This window comes from Anopheles maculipalpis, chromosome 2RL (assembly GCF_943734695.1).
Source record: "Anopheles maculipalpis chromosome 2RL, idAnoMacuDA_375_x, whole genome shotgun sequence".
NCBI lineage: Eukaryota > Metazoa > Arthropoda > Insecta > Diptera > Culicidae > Anopheles > Anopheles maculipalpis.
In genome coordinates this window covers 71232150-71253770 of record NC_064871.1, presented here as the reverse complement: position 1 = coordinate 71253770, position 21621 = coordinate 71232150, and the positions used below count along the sequence as shown (strand labels likewise).

At 41.2% G+C, this 21621-nt stretch overlaps 4 protein-coding genes across 5 annotated transcripts in view; all 4 read right to left on the bottom strand.

The window, feature by feature from the left end:
* The window catches only part of LOC126567447 (RNA cytidine acetyltransferase), a 617063-nt gene that overhangs the window by 121830 nt on the left and 473612 nt on the right, over positions 1-21621 (bottom strand). The window lies entirely within an intron of this gene.
* The window catches only part of LOC126568770 (copper-transporting ATPase 1), a 342507-nt gene that overhangs the window by 97637 nt on the left and 223249 nt on the right, over positions 1-21621 (bottom strand). The window lies entirely within an intron of this gene.
* The window catches only part of LOC126556104 (cholinephosphotransferase 1), a 257829-nt gene that overhangs the window by 29918 nt on the left and 206290 nt on the right, over positions 1-21621 (bottom strand). The gene's annotated exons all lie outside the window — the stretch shown is intronic.
* The window catches only part of LOC126556319 (growth factor receptor-bound protein 2), a 34677-nt gene that overhangs the window by 9416 nt on the left and 3640 nt on the right, over positions 1-21621 (bottom strand). The window lies entirely within an intron of this gene.

Here is a 21621-nt window from a genome sequence, read left to right as displayed (position 1 = left end):
CAGTGGCGGTGAATGAAGGCGATGATTTTACATAAAACATAAGCACCACCACATTATGTTTTCAACTCGGGTGGTAACAGTAGTCGAAGAGAAGTCAAAGTGACGGAAGGCGAGATGGTGGTGACTCAAATTTCACAGTTTTGTTCTTGCGAGAAAGATGGTATCGACACCTTTTGTAAGCCAAACCACCACCCGCACTTTCATCGGTGAAACACTGATTGATAAGTTTCTTGTTGGAGGAGTATTTTAGCCCAAAGGAAGATGGTCACAAAAAGGGGATTGTAGGTATTATGTAAATGAGAGATTTTATACAAATTGGAATAAACTATATCGAATGACTTGCAGCGGAGCAGAAGGTAATAAATTACAGCAAATTTGTGTTCAGAAATAGATATTTACAGCGACTGCAAATAGTACTATAAATCAGATATAACCATGACTAGGAATCGCTAAAAACAACGTAAAACTCTGGCTCAGACAGAATTATGTGGCTGCGGTGATGGATTCCACGATGTGGATCACCTTCTGTGAGGTCCTGCTTAGAATTTGAAACTGCAAAACCCTTGTTGAGCGCAGTCGAGCATATGGGCAGACGATCGGGTACAGAAATAGGAGAGGTGTTGGCTACAAGGGACCTCACGTACATGAGGCTCATCTACCAATTCGCCAGAGCCAATGGGTCTTGTCCTAAGATTCCACGTCCGCATTACAGTGTTTCTCAGGTTCGGAGTGATGGATTTTCGTCTGAACACTAATACTGTGGAATCTGGAATTCCACAGAAATGGTGGAATCTGGAATTCCACCATTCCTTTTTCGTCTCGGAACGTCTCATAAATATTTATTATTAGCTAAATTTGTAAATATAAATTTGGAAAACAAGAGCATGGTTGCTAAAGTAAACATCAAAATTAATTTTCTACTCAAATTCGATACCAAAAAACATCATAATTAATTCTAATGGTTGCTAATAATGTGTAACAGGAACTGGAAAATCACATTGAAAAGTAGAATTGAGCTTACACACACACACATATCACAAGCACACTTTCATGAAACAAAGCTCTATGCTATTAAACAAGCAGGCAAACTTTATTCGCCCTCGTTCCATCCCACAGTCCCCATTGCAGCACGATAAAAGCGTCGGAAGAAAAGGTTACAGCAATATTGCTTCCGAAAAACGTTCTTCCACACGCACGTGTGCATGCATATGCAGGAAAGCTTGGATCCAGAATTTAAATTGGTTCCAACTGGCAACACCCACGGCGAAGGCGAAAGGAGAGCCTTTTCATGCCTGCCATGCTTTGCGTTTGATCAGAGGCAAGATACGGAACGCAGCAAACGGATGATGCTCCTGGAAAAGGCAGGAGCTCGAGCCACGGAAAATGGAGCTTTTGTTAGTGTAATGTGACAGCATTGCGAAGTAATGGATTCAGCCGAAACATTCGGGATTGAATTTTGTATGTGTGTGAGAGCATGAATTTACTAGCCGATCCACTATTATTGCTGAAGGGGAAATATTGGAGCGAAATTGTACTTATTTTATAATATTATGTATGTGTTTGAATAAGATATGTAGGCATTCATCTTGTGAAACGTCTACTTATCTGTTACCAATATTCGAAGTTACACTGTGCCAAAAGAATTGTCCTTACAGTAAAGACATGGATACAAAATAACGGAAAAAACATATTTAATCATTCTAAAGAAATTTCATATTTATCCCATGAAGCAGTGCCATGTACTCTTTTTTATCAATCAGCACTGATTTTAACAAAAAACAATTCAATCTGTTAGTAAAAATTGAAAAAAAAACTTAATTTTTCAATTTTGCCGCCAAAAATTGTCCGCACAACGAACAAAAGCACAGTTTATCGAGCACGATAAGGCAAGTTAATACTCAGTATGTCAACCTTTTGGCGGCCCGACGGTGTAGACGACTGCGGTGCCGGTCTTCAAACAGCAGGACCGGGGTTCAAATCCCAACCAAATCCCATTAGGCTCTGCAAACGCCTTTTAATCGAGGAGGCCAGTTTTTTAGTCGTTTCAGATGAAAATTTCTCCCATTCTTGCTGGAGAACCCTTTTCAGCTGGTTTTTATTCTTGATCGAGTGTTCTCCGAATTTTGCGCTTAAGATGATCCCACAAGTTCTGAATAGGATTGAGGTCTGGAGACTCGGGAGGATGGGGAAGCGCAGTTTTGACGTTGTGCAGCAACCATTTCCTTTGACCATCTTAGAAGTATGCTTCGGATCATTATCTTGGACAAGCTGAAAATTGGATCCATGGTCCAACTTCACAGCACTTGCTTTCAAGTTATTTTTCAGAATGTCTAAATACTTGAATCGATCCATTGTAGACTCAATGAACATCAAGTTTCCGCGGTGCCATTTACACTGAAGGTACCCCAAAACATTACGTGATCACCAGCATGCTTGACAGTCGACCCGATATCCTTCTGCATGGATAACATTCCGTACTGTTTGCGGACTTGGATATTTTCGTACCGCGTCAGGCTGTCTGCAAGTTTGGGGGCCCCAACCTTAGGATTTTGTTTATTTTTCCATAGGATAATGCGTTCGTAACGTTCGGTGAGCATCGACGTGCGGCCTCTTCCTGGAGTGGTCTCCAGGGAATTTATTTTCTGGAATTAATGAGCATCGTTCATTGTAGTCCACCTGGACACTCCAACCACGCAGTGCAAACCGTGTAGCGTGTAAATTAACGCTGGATAGATTCCAGGCGAGTCAACGAGCGTGCCGATATGGGACATCACATCACGGATGAGTATTCCACCACAGACTGAACTAAGGAGCAGTACAGTATCTTAACGGTAATCGAGTCGATAAGATCGATGATCGATGTTTACCCTTAGCGACGATGTGCTCTAGCTGGTCATGGAAGCTCAACTTATCGTCAAGGAGTACTCCTAGATCTCTGACGCAGCTTTTAAGGACAAGGGCTGTGTCGTTAATGGTATACGTGCAGATTAAGGGATTACGCTTTCTGGCAAACGCAACCACAACGCACTTGTCGACGCACATCTCCAAACCACTCGTACAGCACCAGGACTGGAACGCGCGGAGAGCATTCTGGAGATGCAGCTGATCTTCCTGGTTGCGCATCGGTAGGTACGATTTAGCGTCATGCGCGTAAAGCAGGTAGCTGGCAGGAGGAAGCACACGTGTGACGTCGTTCAGGAATATTACGAAGAGAAGCGGACCAAGGTTGCTTCCCTTGTGTTACTCCTGAAGATCCGTTGATGCTTCGAGAGGTTTGGTCCCCTATCTTCACACGATACGAACGGTTGGTGAGGTAGGACCGCATCCAGTTCAGCATTTGTCCCGGAAGGCCAAGAACCTGAAGCTTGGCGAGCAGTGCCACTTTTGACGTGTCACACATTTGACGTAACCCAACTATCAAATAATTATTTACCAAACAATTGAAAAGCTACTCACTACACGGACAATTTTTCGGCATTGTTGACTATTTTAAGAAAAACATTTTAACATAAAGAGACTAAACAAAACCTAAAACGAAATAAAATAATTGGATGCAATTTGGATGTGGATTGGATACGTTCAAACATATTTTATTTTATTATAAAAAATTATCGGATATGAAATCTATTTATTTGATAAATCTATTGAATTGGATGGATGCTTTTTAATAAAAAGATCTCAGATTGAAGAATCAACGATTCAGGGCATTTTGGGGGCTTATTCTTTTGTCTAAAAAGAGACCAATCTGGACTAATTCATCAGACTCGGGTGATTGAATGATTCTTTTATTCGATCAAATATTTGATCGAAGGAAATCCACAAAAGGACAATTATTGAATCTGTCTCAGTTCGGGAAGGTTCACGCTTTTTTTATACATTAAAACTTCTTTAAATTATTCCTTTAACAAACACATGTTGTATAAAATAACTCTTTCCAAACAAACCTTTTTACAAGGCAACAATACTTTCATAGACAAAGTTCCTTCAACGATTCTCTCTCGCCTAACTAAGCATACAAGCAAAGCACTGAAACGAAAAAGTCCAACCACAATATGTGGTCGTACAGTAAATCATCCCGGACAGTACACAACACTACTCATATGTTCTATGTGCATAACATTTAGCTGTCCTCCGGCTTAAGCCAGCCACATTCATCCAACAAGGGAGCCTTTCAATCAGCTCTCTTGTGTGTCCTTGTTGGCGCTATAGTACAACACTATTGAGCATCATGTTTTTTCTTCCTCAAATACCCATACAAAATAAAAAAAAGACCCACAAATAGTCGATGCATTCACTCGCCCATATGCTCTCCCAATCGATCTCCACTCCTTCCTTCCGATCGCCGGAAGTAGTTGAACTGGCTAGTGTGACATCGATTTATTCTCTTACGTTACTTAGCACTAGCAACACACACACACGGTCACACATTGTGTTGCCACTCGCAACCACCATAACCACCTTCATCCCTCAAAACTATCCGAATACTCCACCCGAGTGAATGGTTTGATTTTTTTTTTTACATTTTGCGTTCCGATGCACGGTTGATTGATGAATTGCAATTTCCCACCAAAAAGGGGAGTCGCCTACCCTCTTCCCATCGTCCCGCGATCAGAATGCAATTTTATGTTGCACCCACCACGCGCCGGTTGATTCACTCGATTCCGTATTCCCAACAAGACAACGAAGCACAGAAACGATTGAATGGTGGTCGGAATTTGATGCTATTCTCGTTCCCCGGGCGGTTCAACACCCAGCTAAAACCCCGATAGAAGAGAGTGGGCAAAAAAAAAGGTGCTTCTACAAGCATTATTTACTTTCTGACGCTTCCCCTTTCGCACACCGACTCCTCTCGGCAATCCCACGATTGGCACACATTCGATCGGATTTCTTTGCAAAAGCGCTGACTGAATAAATCATCGTAGAAAATAATGTCGCCTAACAGTGGTGCATGTGTCCTATGAATTGTGAGTACCGGGAGCAAACATTTTCCATCACCAGCACCCCAAAGCGAAGGAACGTGTCCCAGTGGAAAATGCCAAAAAAAAAGAAAGGAAAAACACCAAATGTCATGCTGTAAGCCGTTTGCGAATAAAACAAAAATCATCGACAATGAATGTGCGATGAAAGTCGCGGAAGAATTATTCATCATTTTTGTATGTTTTATTCAAATAACGAGATTCCAATGGGTGTTTTTTTACGCTTCATACATTTCAATGCATGAAAATTAATTTGTTTACACGTTGGATCTGATATGGTAAAATGTAACGTTGGCTTAATGGATTGTAGTTTCCAAAATAAATAGCCTCGATGACGTTGGGCAAAAGGCCGCAAAAAGTAAGGCATTTTCAATTGATATCGCATTGCACATTTAGGCTGACAGTCTGTCGATAAAATGGCAGCAAATGGTACCAAAATTACCGAAATATTTATTTGTGATATTATTTAATTTGTAATAAAGTGAACCTTGATAAAGAGTTTATTAAAATTCTGGAACCATAAAAGAACCACAGGGAAAAAGAAGCGATTTTATTGGTTAAACTTAAACTTAATTCAACGCTTCAGTGTCAACAGAACCGAGGTGAATCTAGCTCAGTTCACTTGAATTTAAACGTAACCACATCGATTTTTTGTATTTTCTAAGAATTTTTTCCAACTCACACTAAGCATTTACGTACAAGCACGCGCATGCACCTGGTTAAATAGATACCATGCCGAAACTACGTTTGCCGTGTGTGCCATATCACATTCCGCTGGAAAATATGTATCGCAAGCATTCATAATGTACACATATGTTTGCCATCCTTGCGGTGCATTACATGACTAATGGGACAACCGATGAATCTAGCGGTAATTCTCGCTCTTCTTGGCTTAACGACTTAGTATACGTCGGATATCGAATGGATGGTCCCCGAATGGGATTTGAACCCCGGGTCCTGTCGTTTGAAAACCGGTGCCGATGTCGCCTAAACCACCGAACCAATCCTTGTTGATAATGACAGCTTTTATATAAGCTCAATCACAATTGGGACTAAAAATGAGAGATATGATGGCCTATGATGGGATGAATAATAGTTTAAATTATTTTAAAACTTCTCTACCTAAACTAAACAAAATCAGCTGATGAGGGACGATGCTCTTGAAATGTAAACAAAAGATATTTTTCTGTAATTATGACTATTGTATCAAGTTTACATCATCTTGGTACGAATTTTAAGCAATTTAGATAGGTATTTTAAATTTTAGCTCACGATTTGTTCTAAAATCGGTCAAATTAGTACATTAAATGTGCTACTGCACTCATTGATTTAAAAGGGCATTATGCTACCAGACCATCACAGTCCACAATTGTCCTGTCATTTGTCCTCAAAATCCTGCCATCGAATAACTTTTGAAAATTAACGATACAGATTTCTTCAGAAGAAGTAACAAGCCAATTTTGTTGGGTGAAAATATACCCTTGACAGCATTACGTATTTTTTTGTAGCATCCAGAGATGACCAGACCTCCTATATGCCACCTAATCATCAATTTCGGAACCATTCTCATCAGAGGCTAAGGGAAATACTCTGCAAGGGGAATTTCTTAGCTTCGCGGATGACTTTGACATCGTTGGCAAGACGACAGCGAAGGTGTATGAGGCGTACACCCGACTGAAACGTGAAGCAGCAAGAATTGGATTGTTGATCAATGCGACGAAGACGAAATACCTGTTTGCCGGAGGCTCTGATCGTGATAGAGCCCGAGTGGGAAGCAGCTTGTTAGTCGACGGTGACAACCTCGAGGTGGTAGAGGAGTTCTGCTATCTTGGGACTGTCGTAACTTCGGATAACGATGTCAGCAACTAAGTCAGGAGACGCATTGTTCAGAGGAATCGTGCCTACTACGGCCTTCACCGTCTGCTGAGATCCAGAAGACTTCGAGACCGCACAAAATGTGAGATATATCGCACACTGACTCGCCCGGTGGTCCTATATGGCTACGAGTCTTGGACGGTCCGAGCGGAGGATGCAAACGCTTTTGGCGTGTTTGAGCGTCGCATCCTCCGGACCATCTTTGGCGGTGTGTTCGAGCATGGAGTGTGAATAGAGTGTGAGCTATACGGAGAGCCGGAACATCCTGACGGTAGCAAAGACCGGCAGGATACGATGGCTGGGGCATGTTATGAGGATGCCGGACTCATGCCCCGCCAAGAAGGTATTCGTCAGCGACCCCCAGTTCGGCCCGAGGCGTCGGGGAGCACAGCGAGTTCGTTGGCTGGATCAGGCAAAGAAAGGCCTATCGGAGATGAGAAGCTGCAGCCAGGGATCGAGTTTCTTGGAGATCTATTGTTGACCGGGCCGGGCCGGGCCACGACGCCGACGTGCTCTTTAAAAGAGCAGACCTACATGAGTGAGTGAGTGAGTTTGATGATTTGCATTTATCCGTAGTTTAATTTTCCGTCTGTTAATATCTACAATAAAAGCCTTAAAGCTTGGACGCTTGTTCGTCCAACCTTTGAGTCTTTTATCCTTCGCTTGCTGTTTGATTTATATTACAAATGTTAGAAGGAATAGATGACTAGAATTCTTCTTTTGTTTAACGACCTGATGGACCTGCCATCTGATAACTCACGAGACTACCTGTACCTATCTACTGGTACCTATAACACGTAGTTGGATAGTCAGCCCTCACTACAGAGGAACGGTCTGGATGGGATTTTAACCTACATCCTGCCGTGTGAAGACTTGAGCAACATCGTTCAGTACAAGATCCCTCTAAAACCTTGAAGTCACAAGTGATATCGACATTATTGGACGTACATCCGACTAAAATGCGAGAGATTCTTAGGATTAGATAGAGAGTCATTGCGACAAGTACAAATTAACTACTTGTTGGAGGCTCTGACTGAAAAATAGCCCTACTGGGAGCTATAGCTCTAAAGTATAAGTTGACGAGGATGACAACGAGGGGATAGAATAGTTTTTATAGCTTAGTTGAGCGGGTCCAGAGGAACTTCACGCGGTTCGCTATGCGCAAAGTGTTTGCAGGTACTGACCCAGCTCTGCCTTCGAATCCGTCACGTTGTCGGCTGCTGGGTCCTTTAGAAACCCGCCGCATTCCTGCCCAGACCAGCCTCATCACCTCACTTCTCCTCCATTCCGTCGACGATCCTTTCCAGTAATCCGTAATCAATTTTTATGTTCCTATTTATCGTGAGCGCCCTCGTCCTCTCCTGGCCGTTGCAAAATGGCGCCCAGCGGCAGGTGCGAATGATCCTTTGCTGCGCGCGTGTCGAATGATCCTTGTGCGCCTTTAATTCTTCAGACCTATTTGGCTTTTCCCTCTCTCCAGCCACTTTCCGTGCTCGTCTTCATTCCTCATCCCCTTGACTTGTACTTTTACCCTTGACCTCTTTTGCCTTAACGTTTAGCGATTAAGTTAGTTGATTAAGAAAATTTTTGTAGCCTTAGGCAGACAAATTGTGAAGTGAAATAAATAAAATACTATTCAAATACTATTTGTAAGACATTGCCTAGAAGCGGCAAAGCAAGTTCCTGCAAAAACAAATTGTGATGAATGAATGAAAGCTTCCACTGTTAGTGAACACCCATAAAAAGCGATGTAAATCTTATTAAAAATCATTTAACTCTCCATTTTTCATTGGGGAAGATAGATTTTATTATTCCATTAATCACAATCTTCTGCCAATGGTAATGATACTGGGCCAAATAGTCTATTTGTGCGAAGCACGTCTGGAAGACATACGCGGAGTGCCACCATTCAAACACTTCGTCTCAGTGTATTGTCCTGTCCCATATTTCATTAAATTCATTAACACGACCGTCTCTGGGACATAAAACGATTTCATCGAAGCACTTACGATAATGTCTACGATACACACACTTTTCCTGGTCGTTTCTCGTGCTTCGCTGTCATCATCTTTGTGTCGTATGTAATTTGAAGTAAGATTGACTGTATGACACACTTTGTAGTAATTTCCTCACGCTACCATGGACGGATGTAGAAACTGTGGAGACGACAACCCTGTCCTGAGCACTAAAATATATATTTGCTACACAAATTTACCGTCATTTTTCAATCACAGTCGCGTCCCATAATACCCACTACAACATATTAGTGAAAATCGATTTGATTGAGAATCAAAATCAATCAGAAACGTAACACACAAATCCTGGACCTGAATACGTGCCTCACACCGTGATCTGAAGGCACAAGGTTCAGACAGGAATATCTGTACACTCTCACTTTCCGCATTTTTAGAATTAAATTCCCATTCGCGCGTTCCGATTATACACACACACACGTGTGTTGAATCTCGAAAGCGTTCGATTTTCTAAAAAGCCGCAGGCCCTGCTGCCATCGGAAGGAGTAAAAAACCGTTCCGAAGGTGTAAATGCGTGAAAATGAACGTTTTATTAAATGCAAAACCGAAACTCGGTTTCGTACGTGCGCACGTGTGCAAGGTGTTGATAGACTCTTGGCGTGTCAATGATGATCGTTGATGATAGTGTGGCTGATGGCAATACGTGCCCCCGTGCGTTTCCTATACTCTGCACACAATACACTGACTGTTCATTTTCAATTCCAAATACAATTCCACTCCCGCTTATCATGGACCGGAGATATTTCATCACAGCAATTGACAACCAACTGATATATGTAACGAACGTTGCATGATGGAAATATTAAAATATGTGCCAACGAAAGCAAAAAAAAAAACAAAAAGAAATGAAGATTTAAGCTTCACGTATAACAAAAAGAAGTAACACTAGATTAGTATTGCGCAAGAAGGTACGGATAATTTAAACAAAGTAGAGCAACAGTAGAAAAACAGACCATTAATTGAAGTCTGATGGCTGAGTTTGCATTGCTAATTTTAGACCAGCATCGAAAAGGCGCTTATCGTTAATTGCCCACTTCTCAAACATCGTACGACTAATGTCGTCTATCGTCAACTTATTTTCAAGCGCAATAGACTAATATAAGGGAGCTTGGGCAAAAGATCTATCGAAATATATAAAATATTGACAAATATCTAACATTTTAAATATAAAAAGCACTATAATTTCTGAGAACTAGGACAAGAAGAAATATTTTCGTTTTCGATAATTTCTTAAAAATATGGGACCAATTTTTTTTTTGCAGTTTTATTGATTTTTGCATGGACATTTTATTAACACCAGAACTACCGCGATTTTGATGCGAACAACTCTGCCGCGACCGGTGGTCAAAATGACTGGTGGTAATCAAATAAATATTTTTTTTTTATCTGAATTTCCATATTTCTTTAAGTTTACACACTTGTCTTAATACACATTTGATTGGTTGTGTCTTATACCAGCATTTAAAAACCTACAAATCGAAAAAAATCAACTGTTGATGCTGTTGTGTTGGATTCTCCATGATTCAAATCGTTTACAGCAAAATGATCAAAGCTTCAGCCTTATTACTTATAAAATTGTCAAACTATATTTCATTTCTTGTATGTTACATACTATTTTATAGTTATGTTGCAAGGAATACGTCTGTCGGATATACAGGGTGTTCAATATATTCGAATACACTTTAAAAATGAGCTCAAACAATGTAACCATAAGATGTAATTTTTTTTCTTGAAGCCAGGTTTATTTTAAGCACCCTTCCTTTGTACTTTATCACGAGCTTGAGACGTTTCTCAAAATATTCGTACGCGGCACGCACCTATTGCATTGGCATTTCGTCCCAGATCTTGGAAATAACGATCTTGAATTGGTCGACTGTGTTCACTTTATACTCGCTTTGCTTGGCCAGCATGTATGACCATGCAAAGTAATCAAGGGGATTGAGATCCGGGGTGGATTGGTTTGGGTGGCCATACCATCTTATCTAGAAACCTCGTCACATTCTCCTGACACCACGCTTGGACGATATTCGCCGTGTGGGCCGGATCGCAGTCTTGTTGGAATATGTAAGGATCCTTCCCGTAGAGATCCTGAAGTGCCGGAGCAACAACCTTCTACATAACCTCGTTTTTGTAGTACGCTGCGTTAATTTTGACATTTTTCTCAATAAAAATCAGTAGAAGTTTCCCACACCTGGATACGACCCCCAAATCATCACCAACCCGGCATTCTGGAACCGTAGGATGTTTATTTGGGACGGAGAGATGCTCGCCAACGTCGGCGCCTACAGTCGATTATTTTGAACATTGTGCGGCTGTTTCTCAAAACAAAGAGTTTCTCATAGGAAAACACGAACTCCTGACCTGCGTGCCGCGAAAGTACCAATTTGCATCTGTCCAGCCTTTTCTTCTTTGCAGCTTCTGTTACTCCATGTACTCCTCCATGTAGGTCCTTCGTCATAATAGTGTGAGTCGTCCCGATTGGCACATTCAGGGCAGCAGTAGTCTTCCGGATCGAGCGGGTCATTTTTCGACGAATCCGCTCCCTCACAACTTGGATGACTGCTGGCGTCCTCGCCGGACGCGGCCGCCCGTATCTTGTACGATCCTTGGTCGAGCCCATCTCCCGGTACCGACAGATGGTAGTATAAATAAAATTCCGCTTCACCCTGTGAGATTTCAACCACCGGAATATGTCGCTGGGCTGCTTACCTCCCACAAACAATTTTACTAAAAGATCTCGGTACTCTTTCATCGTGCCCAGTGTTTGCACAATAAGTGACTCGACACCACATGCAACGGTTAGTCTATACATGATACTATAGCTGTCAAAAATATTAATACACAGATTACACAGAATGCACAACTACAAATCGATGAAAAGTGGCAAACCTTTTTGTAAGAATTTCGCATTGAAATACTTTGTTCATCGTTCCACAAATCACCAGTCAAAATGACTGGTTTTGGTAGAATTGCCCATGACATAACTTAATAGCAATATTAGATTGAATTTAAAATTTTTGTATTCATAGAAATGTTGAATGTGTAAAAGTCAACTTCGGTAGAATTGTTTAACTTTAAAAAATAAATTCACTTGAAAGGTATTAAACCAATCAAAATTTTTGGTCCGGTAGTTCTAGTGATAAAGAATTCACTAACTAAGTTTTAAAATTCTAATAAATTGTCTACTAAAGTCTAATTGCACATCGCTCGGATGAACCTACTTGCGCTCCACTTTCCCTTAAACGCACACACTAACGATCGGTGACACTCGAAAGCTCTTTGCGGGAAAGCCGCTGTAATTTGAAGTGATGAAATTATTCAACACTAAATGGTTTGCTTTAGCAAATAAGCTACCGTGCGAAAAATTATGCTCCTTTCACGGTTATGCTTCCCGTGAGATGCTGTCCGGTTCATTGGCCCTACTTGTGATGAGAGTGGCGCCGATCCCGGGGAGGTGGTGGTGGCACAAGTTGGGATGAAATGTAAATTTGAAAACTTGGTGTAACTTACAAAACGTTGTCAACAAACGTAAGCCTCCAACCAACCGGAAGGGCTCGTTGAGTGTTGAGCAAGAAGAAATGAATTTAAATAACATTCACTATGTGCGAGTGAAGGGAGCTTTGCTGTATGTTAAGTAGAGCGCCCCAGTAAAAAATAATAACTTGTTTTCTAGGAGTTCGTATGCCACAAAACCGGCTTGTGTTGCTGATCAGTGAAGTGAAGTGTAAAGGGAAATAAATCAAGAGACACTTGATAGGCACCTTTTGACAAACTGCCAATTTTTGTCCGACAACGTGCGGCCGCAACTCGAAAAGGGTTCTCGCCTTACTCTTGCGGCACCACAAAGGATAGGAATAACTTGAACGGTGTTGCTGTATCTACAGAACATCCTCCTTCTGTCAATTAGGAATGACCCTTTTTACATCGTCTGCTATACGATCGTGTGTGTCTACGGATTATATAATGGAAGTTTGGAATACTGGAAAATTACATGTCGTCTCTACTCGTGACGAAACAGAAACGTTTACAGCTTCATTTATAAAAGATGTTGTTTTTTTTTTGTTTTCTGATAGAAGTCCCAATTATTTTGGCGGTAAAAGGTGGTAGGAACTAAATCACAATTTCAAGAATGAACATAGTAATTCAAAATAATTCTGTTACAAAACCTTCACCCCCTACACGTGCCAGTAAAAAGTGCTGGCATAGTTTCACGCAAGACCTTATCGAACCTAAGTTAAACAATTTCAGCAGGTGTTCTTTAGCAAATAAGCTACCTTTGCGTTCACCATCCTACGCACAAACCCCGTTTGCTGCTGCGGGGAAAATGAAATGATGGGCAAAGTCATGTACTTCTTGCGGGGAAAACGCCTCACTTTTGAGGGAAAACGACCGATGGGATAAGTTTTTCCATTTCACGCTTCGAAGCATGGCCCCGGCCACCTACAAACCCTTCCCACCAGTTTGCTAATGAGCCGGAACTATTCCAAGAAAAAGGTATACCAGCGCCGAGGGCAGAGATAGGTGTCCTAACGAGAGGATGTAACCAACCAGCTACCAGCTAGACACTCCCTCCGATGGTTTCATGGGCCGCCCCGCAGGTGGTTTAGCGTCGAGCAGCGCCACTGAACGGTATGAGCTAATCCTGTGCGCTTATCCCGAGGGTAATGTGCAGTCCTTTTCCTGCAGGAGCAAAAATCCAATCGGTTCGGGCCTAGCAGTGAGCCGGTTTGAGTGATATTGGAACTTATTAACAATCTATTGAACGAGATGGGTTGGGAAATTGAACATGCACCGGTTTTCCAACATTACCTGTTGGCAACTTGAAAAAGACAAAAAATATCGATCAAAGTTTTAAGCATTGATGGTTAGGTTGGAAAAATGAATACAAAATTGAAAGCTTTACGTCATGAATGTTTACGTAAGATTCATTTTTTAATATAACTTCTTATTAATACGACGACGTGCCATCATAATTAATAACAAATAAATATGTATAAGTAATACTTTCTGGCTTAACGACCTTCCAAGGCACTTCGGGCATCTAGTAGCTTACGAAACTTGTGGATAACCACGCGCAGTTCTCATGTGACTGAGACTGGCATCGCTGTCTTCTCTACTACGGAGCCTTCTTATTACCGGAGTCCTCAAGGATTAATCCCTAGTAGAACTTCCTCTTCTTGGCTTTACGACATTCTAAGGTCATCCAGGTCATCGAATGGCTTACTAGACTTGCTGATACCACGTACTTGGATAGTCAGTCGTCACTATGGAGGGACGGTACGGATGGGATTTGAACCACGGTCCTTCCGTGTATAGACCGGCGTCGTTATCGCCTACACCACGGGCCGGTGGTGGCCCGGTGATGACATTAGAACTATCAATCTTAATTACATGTTGAAGAACTACTGCCTGGTTAATATAATATACTGCCTAGTTAGATAAGTTAATGACAGGTGATCAAAACCGATCTCAATTACAGTAAAAAGTAAAGTACAAGTAAAAACATGTTTGTTAATAAATTTATTGATTTATTGATAAATTCAACAGACCACAAGACCCTGGTGAGGCATTTTAAAGAAGTTTAATTAGATTATTAGTTAATTAGCATATTAAAGAAGCCAAGATAAGGAAGCTAACGAGTACACTGGCTCACAGAAAGGATACAATTGAAAAATGAGGCACTGGGCTCGAAGCGCTCAGACACAACATTAAATTCACGATACATTAACAGTGTTTGAGAAAACGAAACGAGTACAGCATTTTTGAACGTCAAGTTAAATCTCCTAGTACGGAGTATCGTCGCAGGGACGGTATAGATTGATTGAAGAGAGTAGAGCCGGCAAGTCGATCCGATTATCCAAAAGACCCGCCACAAAAGATCTCGCCTATAGTCTAGGACGCTATAAATTACGGCAGTTCACCTAAAATGCAGAGCAAACATTGTACATTTTCGCTGGATGGGCTCCAGAAGCGTCAGATACCTAGCAGCAGTAGGCCACCCCACCAAGGATGCGTACTCATCGGACTAGCGAGCAGTGGAGCATTTTTACCGAGGTAAAGTGTCATTCATTTAGAACTCGGTCACTCGCCACAGTCTGTCAAACGAATAATCTTAAGCGTAGAAATATATTTTTCATGTACGGATGAATTTACGGACCATTCTTTTGATGCCTCTCATAAGTTGCCGCACAACCGATTTGTTTTTTTTCCGATCGTATGCGAGTTGGACGGACGTCCATTTTGGACAGTTTGGTGGATTCATAGTATTGTCGATGATATCCTCATTTTTATTGGTGCAGCATTGTAACACCTCCCGATTGTAGTGGCAGCTTGAAAAATCTGACCAGAACCCAAATGGGTCTTTGAGAGCTGTAGGAAAAGGCCAAACACACTTTTCAAGACACCGATCTTTATAAAACTATCAAGTTCATAGATTGATTTGTTATGAAAACCCGTGTGTTGAGCCCACAGTTGTGTAGATGGCTTGCCATATCATGAGTATGGTTGTTTGCGATTAAATTTTTGCTTTAGAGTTCTGTTTGGCGGTCTGCTCGCAATCGGATTTTTCTGACGGTTCTTATGCTGGCACCATTTTTTCAGCAACATCCCCATCTGAAAGTCCAGGGTTAGTGTCTTGAACGTTCTCAACACCTTCCAGTTCGGTTGACGATCCACTGTTCCTGAAAGAGAATTTTGATGTACCTTTCTAGTGATGCTTTGACGTTCCCGAAACCGTTTCAAAACATATTCAAAAGCAGAAAACGTGTTGCTAAGGAATTGTCCTATTTTTCTCCCGGTCCAAGTTGAATTTTCTAAGTGGGTGTGCACAATTAATTGTCTACGTTGCAGCTCCATCGTTAATAACAACTGCAAAGAGCACGATTATGTCAAAACTACTCCATAACAGGCAAGAGTGCTCCAATACCCACTCACAGGTATCGAAAAATTCCATGTAGCATATAGCACTGGGGGCTCTACTATACATAAGATAGTCTAAACAAATTCAAAACAAACAGTACAGTACTTTAGGATCACATTGATCTTGCGCCAGATGCTTCAAATAGGTCTATAAACTGGTTGCCCCTGATGACAAAGTACTACAATTGGTCATAGAAGATCAACTTCTCGTCGAGGAGCACTTCAAGGTCCCTGACACATCGTTTACATTAGATGAATGCACCGTTCAGGCTGTCACTCTTGCAATTAGAGTCTACACACGGTGTACACGATAAATTTGACACTAGGCCATTTCGTTTATAGTTCGTGATTGAATGATCGTCTCAAAACAAACGATTCGTCATTCGAAAGCCACAAGTGTTTGGAAACAGTGATAAAAAAATGTCTAGTGAGCTTAATAAGTGGAACACGCTGGAACTGTGGAAACGAAATGATCCGCGCCGGACACACAAACCGAGACATCAAGACGGCTGCACAGTTGAGGCTGTTGTACAACGGAAGGATCGGATTGCTTGCGGAACGACGAGTTCTTCGACATTTCTTCGAGCAGGGCCTGAGGCTGAACGGCTATGTGAAGCTGCTGGGACACGGTCGTCAAGCCCTGGATAACCAAAGTCATACGGCACCGGCAAATCGCATAAATGGCTAAGCGATTAGGCTTCCCAGCTTCCCGGACTTCAACCCGATGGACTATTTCGTGTGGGGCATGGTTGAAATGGACACCAACCGAACGTCTTGCAACACAAAAGCCGAATTAGTGCAAAATAATTGTAATTAAGACCGTTTTTGCTGCCCTGCTCAGGGCTATGGTAGTCCAGGGACTTGCTCTACATCCGGAGGCAGATACAGGCGGTCATCGATGCCGAGGGTGGTTACTCTGAGTAATTTGTGCAGCCAACATGGTAAGCTAAACTTCATAGAAAAACATTTTTTCTTATTTGCTTCACTAAAACATTTTTTTCAATTCCTGCAGGAACTGTCTAATTTATCGTGCACACCGTGTAGATTTACCAACAATAAATTATCTTTAGGTACATCGAAGCTCGAGAATAGATTAAAAATATTTATAACAAACTTCAACATGACAAACCATGCCTGCCATCTTTGAAAAGAAAAGCAATAAAATATTCCACCAGTTCATTTTGTTGCTTCTCGAGCTTTCTCTCAAACAAACAAATATGCACTCTGCCCTGTTGTCCTTGTCAAATAAAATTAGGTCAACAATTTCCCGGTGGTGACGTAATTACTTTTCCACCAACAGGCGAGAACATTGAGTTTTAAAAAATGTGTGTTTGCTTTCATCTTTCCATCCAATGCTCATGTTGCATTAAGAGAGTGGAGAAGTAAAAATTCAAGCAGCACTTTGGTCGTGCGCAAAATCTGCCAACAGCAGCCCAACTTGCCATATCGGTTCTCGAGAGCAACAAAACAACAACTTTCATTTCATTTGTCAAAAGAACCTTTATGCAAAAAAAAAAAAAGCTAAACATTTCACCCAAAACAGAAGTCCTATAACCGGAGATTAACCCGATCGATGGACGTTGGTGTTTCACTTTCCACCACCGGCACACCGGTGCGGTTCCAGCCGTACGAGCTTGTCTGACGGGATTGAGTGGCACAAAACGAGACAGTCAGCTGGGACCGGTGCTTCGTGGCGACCCCCAAGTGTAATCAATCAAAATCAGTATCATTCTGAGGAGACGACAATCAGATGACGACGAGCGGCCGTCGTCAACGTCGCACCAGATGTACACTTGAATCTGAGTTTTTTTTTTTCTATTGAAAGCGACTGCGAGAAAGATGTGTCGCATGCTTATTAGGGCGCTACCAGTCTCAGCTGGGTTGCTCAACTGCTCCCTTCTTCTACTGCCAAGCGTTGACGTGCCGAGGGACCTCTATTTGTCTGTGAGAAAAAACGGAACTAAACGATGAACAAATTTATTGCATTTTGTACAATTTAAGGCAGTCAATTAAGGTGTAAGCTTTAAGGGCGTCAAACAATATTTTGTGCCTCGTAACAAGCATCCTTTTTTTAAGGCTACAGGAATTGTGGTACGCGTTCTTCGTTCCCTCCTGAATACATTAGATAAGTATCTTCAAATTGCCTCCAACTGTGATTAATCAACGTGCTGTCAGAGTGCGAGAAACTTCTTTCTTATTTTTTGTAAGATAAGGAAAACTTTTTACATTGGAAGTGTGAAAGAAATAGGGCGAGCAATATTGTAATCTACAGTACATGACAAAAATTCATATGCTTTCACTATTCTTTCTACGAGCTCCATATTTCCTTCAATGTAATAGTTACAACAATGCTTTCTTCAGGAAAATTGTTGCCCTATTATCAGGCAATAATGTTGTAGAAGTGAAGTTATTAGAATTACGCATGACTTTCTACATATATATTATCTTTCAGGAAAGGATGAGGATCGGCCTAGACAAAATAAATCATACACTAGATTTCTTATTCACAAGTTAAGCTTATATCAAATAAATCCTTTTATTTTTGAACCTTTAATATTTGGTATGACTACCCTTTGCTTTCAGCAACGCTGTTTTTGTCGTCTTGGTTGAAGATCGATGTTTTGTCCACTTTATCGTCCAAATAACACCACAAATTCTCTATCGGATTCAGGTCGAGAGATTGGGGTGGCCGCCATTCGAGCACCTTAATTCGGACCAACTGTTGGTTATAACAACTTCTTGTATGCATATAAAGCTGTTTTAAATATTTTTCTTTGCAATACTTAAAACTTTATTGAAAATACCATAATTCTTCCGAATAAATCATGTTTTTTATCTGAAACATAAAGAAAATACTCCTCAAAGAGCATTTTTACTTTGCGCGTATGATTTATTTTGTCCAGTACTGTATGTAAAGTTTAGAGAAGTTTTTTGGGAAATTGCAAACCAGATTTGATAGACTAAAAAGATGGACGATTGGGAAAAATTCTTGCAAATGATCAGTGCAGCTAGCACCAAGTTTTAGATTGTTTTAATGATATTGTTGTGCAATAAAAATAAAATAGTCCTTTGAATATAAAATATTTCCTTTGTATGGTTTTTTTTTCTCTGAGAGAAGATGCTAATGCTAATCATTTTATAATTCCTCGAACTGAGTAATTGCCTCTCCGGAAACGATATGCTAAACATCGCATTACGAGTAGTGTTTCCACTCGACTGTTGCTCCCATTTCTTCATCGCCTTCGTATGAGTCAGCAAATACCCGTTGCCAACGAACATCGTGAGTCATACGACGTCGACGTGCTAAAAGGTAAACGGCTGAAGACAGGAACTTCCAACGAAACTTCCAACTGCCGCAATGCTTTGTGGCACATGGCGATAGCTTCAGGACGGGGAGTGACGGCCGTCTTATCATCGGCTCTTATGCTTGCGAAGCCTCAGAAAGGATGAAGCAATAAGAAACAAACATGCTTGACATACCTAGTGCCGAAAGTGGTTTTATCTTAGAAAACTTACAACTGTTGCAACGAGGCAACGTTTTCGTATTATTTCTCGGTTAGACGTGTAGTTTACAATCAAGCTACTTGCATTACAATTAGAAGTATTATGTTACTCCTGCCTCTGAGATTTTCAAGCAAATTGAAATGAATAAACAGAATAAAAAGTCTTGATTTGATGCTTAGCATATAAATACCACAAATTCAACTATAAAATGAAAATACAGGTCCAACCTAAGCCCTTAAATGGGCGTTTAAATCAGTAAAACTATCCATAATCATGGAGATAGGTGATGCTTAAAGCTAAATTATTATTGCTTTCACGTTCCTACAATTGACGTTTTCTGGGTAAATTTATGACCATTTTTAAACGGTTGAGAAGGACTTTGAAGGACCTTGGACTGCGTCAAAGGGTATTACAAAATTCGACGAAGATTGCCAGAAAATATTCTTTGATTTTTGTCCTTGCAAACGAATTATTAGAATGATAACTTTCCTTCCCTGAGGTCCTACAGATTGTCTGTTTTATACGTGTTTTGTACTTCGCTTTTATGAATGATAGAATGTGTGAAGGGTCCGTGGTACAGCACAAACAAAACTTCATTGCGCCGATCGATTCACGTGATGGATAAATCAAGCTACAATACATTAAAGTTTGGATATGGACCCACGCAACGGACAGGACTTCTCTCGTGCTTTACGGGATGATCGATAACGAAGTGCTCGAGACACCCAGGATAAGGTGCCTCGCAAAGAAAAGGGCATGACTTTTGGATGACGGATGACCACGCAACGAAACAATCGAGCACACTCCGAGGGATAAGGTGCGCTTTTCGGAGAAGGAAATGTTCCCCAAAATACGTAAAAGGAGTTTTTATATGTAAATTAGATGTAAGCAATACGACCAGACAGTTCTATTGGAAAAAATTGGAAAACTTCTTTCCTGTGTAAATGATTTTTTTTGTATTTTATCAAGTCAAATTTTGAATTTTTTTCAAACCAAGAGATATTTCTATTCACTTTCTCAAGGTTTTCAGACATCCAGTGCACGATTTTCACCGGGTCTCTCCTACTCCTTGGCTTCGCGGATGACATCGACATCATCGGACGGACAACTGCAGCGGTATGCAAGGCGTACAACCGCCAGAAACGCGAGACCAATTGCATTGGATTGAGGATCAATGCGACGAAGACGAAATACCTACTTGCAGGAGGCTCTGACCGTGATAGAGCCCGACTCGGAAGCAGAGTATCAGTTGACGGCGACGATCTCGAGGTGGTAAAGCAGTTCTGCTATCTTCCAAAGGCTTCAGGTTTAGGAAGTCCAAAGTCAGGAAAATCGTCTCTACAGACTCCAAAAACTCTTTTGAACTGAACGCGTTTGGCGGTACGGATATCCTGACGGTAGTCAAAGCCGGAGGTCAAAGCCGGCGGTGCTCATCAGCGACCCGTTCGTCACGAGGCGTAGAGGAGCACGGTGAGCTCGTTGGCTGGATCAGCCGTGGATGGAGGATTGTAGCCCTAGGCCGAGTTTTCTAGAAACGGATTGACGACCTGGCCACGTTAACCCTGAGCAATTCAAGAAGAAGACGAAGGTTTTCTCATGCACAATAAAATTAAAAAACCATTTGAAATCATAGAAAATCTTTGGCGGAATATAAAACAATTATTACAACTCATCTAAATGTCATTCCGAGACATTGTGATTCCGTGGATCAAATTTCCTTCAATCCAATCCAACAGTGTACTTATAGGATGACGCCATTGTGTTGCTTTAGTAGTCACAACTAAATAAAGCAATCTGATCGCAACAAATCGCAAACAAATCGCGTTTCGCTTCATTAGCATCAATTGTATGCTTTATTAGCCACCCGGGTGTCATGTGACGTCCCTTACTCATAAACGTTTATTGCACGCCGATAAAAAACCTTCACTACTCATCCTATTCGTCATTGCAACATGGGTGTTGAAGGGTGTGTATTATTCAGGCTGTACATTGAAGATAACGGTACGAGATAAAAGAGCTCAATTTCGATAACATAAAAAAAACAGACGCAGTTGTGTCTCTATTCCAGGGAATGGTAGAATTTTTTTCATATTGTAAACTACATTTGCATAACAATAACATATTTGATCATTTTATTCATTGTTTTTTTCGTATTCTAGGTCAAATTCTCCTGGAAACCGATTCTGTTACGCACTACTAATGCAATTTTCTGCATTGCAACAGATTTAGCAAGGTGACACATACAGTATTGCACAAAACAAATGCAACTCAAACAGAGCAATCATAAAAACAATAAGCAATTTTCAATTATTCGA